The sequence below is a fragment of the Anneissia japonica genome, unplaced genomic scaffold (assembly GCF_011630105.1).
Source record: "Anneissia japonica isolate Jap-2015-1 unplaced genomic scaffold, ASM1163010v1 scaffold26_len2425191_cov177, whole genome shotgun sequence".
Lineage (NCBI taxonomy): Eukaryota > Metazoa > Echinodermata > Crinoidea > Comatulida > Comatulidae > Anneissia > Anneissia japonica.
The window spans coordinates 2,243,646-2,245,722 of NW_022685220.1; positions in this window are offsets into that span (position 1 = coordinate 2,243,646).

Sequence of the window (2,077 nt, forward strand, 5' to 3'; positions counted from 1 at the left end):
TATATATATACACACACACACACACACACACACACACACATATATATATATATATATATATATATATATATATATATATATAATGAAATAAGTTGCTTCATAGGTAGATTCATAGATTCATATAAATTAGAAATCAAACAATTTATGTATCTGCCTCAGAATAAAATATTTATACGAGTACTGCCGTATTATTATTAGTAGTGTTACTGTATTATATTCTTATTTTGGTGTTTTTTGCAATGTTTTGCATGTTGGTGCACATACAATATGTACGCGTGAGTGCAAACAAAGGCCGTAACAATGTTTATAATTTTGCAGATAATAGCATAATTATTATTTATTTTAGATATGTTCTGTTATAATAATTTTAAAAAAGGGTTAAAGTCTGTGGGCGTTCAACCATACTCTTCATTATAAGAAGACTACTACAGTAAGACTAGTCGGTGTTGCATGATAAATGGTAGGCCTACTCGAGCCTTGGATAAACACTGGACGACGTGCAAACAGCGGCAGGAAGCTCTATAAATATTCATTGCATCAAGGAGGCGTTACGTTGAATCTATAGAGCTACCAATCTCCACTGATTCAAACGTCCAGGAAAAACAATTCGCAGGCCGGACATTACCAGCTGTATTTCAACAATGGTTTCCGACCGGGATTAATTTTCAACAGCGGTACCGGACAGCATGTCAACACACCTTCTTTTAAATACGTCTTAAGGGACGTAGACACTATATTATATAAAATGCTTTAATAAATATAACGGTATTTATTGTCAATCTTAAAACACACAGGCAAAATCAGAGCTTGAGGTTCGAGTCATAAAATAGATATTATAGAGGGACTCACAAATCTTAAAAAAAGTTTTCAGTCAATGTAAGTTAATATAAACTACGATCCCATAACTAGGTTGTGTGAAAAAAAAAACGTCTCTTCCTGCTGTTGGCTCTGTATTGTCTTTTTATTATTATTATTAATAGCGAATACATCACTGTCCTACTTGTAGGTGACAATCCCTTACACAAGACAAACATACACACACGATGCATTTACATAAACTAAATCTCAATTTGAGATTTAGGGAGTGGAGTTGTTGCGTGAGAAAAAATCCTGCAACACAGACAGGAATTATACCCAGGACCCTGGGATTGGAAGGCAAGCATCTTAACCACCAAGCTATTCAACTCCACTATCAAAAGCGCCACCACAATTATTTTTCTGACGGCAAAACACACCTTTTCACTTTTAATATTGCGATTCTACGTACCATAAGACAAATGTAAAAGTTGACATGCTGTTTCAGGTACAACTTTTAAGCTAATCCAAGCCAGTAACCTTTGTTGAAATTCAGTGGAAAAAGTCCAGCCGGAAGCCTTTGTGAAGTATAATGAAGCGGATGAAGACATCAATCGTCTAATCATTTAATCATTATGATTTTACCGGTAGGTATGTACATAACTAAAATCAAATTTGCGAATGGCACAATATTCACGAACAATTTTTTTTTATAGATGTTGTTGGGAACAGCAATGTTGCCAAGCAAAAATTACTGACACCATCATTATCAAAAAGTTGGAATACCAAGTCTGTAGGCTACTAATAACTACTCTATATGAATGTGTGTAATATGGTTTAGTTAAAAATTGGCCTAAGATGCTTATACAAACAAATTAATGTAAAACAATGAATTTGTATATCAAAATTAAAATTTACCTAACCGTAATAGTTTTTCGTTTAAATATGTGTATACACTTTATAACGCACGTAAGCATTACATCATTGTGTATAGGACAGGTTAATTAAGCTAAGTTAAAGCGAAATAATTTCTTAAGCTGAATAGCTGCTATTTTATCATGCTCTTTATATACTTTTCAGGACAAATAATTAAATTGAACTTTAGATAGGACTTAAAGGAAATTCACTTCTAGGAATTGAAAATTTCATATCTCCCCATCATATATTGAACACTCTATGATTTGTCTTTATGTATGAAGCTGTATAAGCCGCATATAAACTTTTCATATACCAGTCTAAGTATTTGTACAAATGCTATTAATGACCAATATGATATGACAAA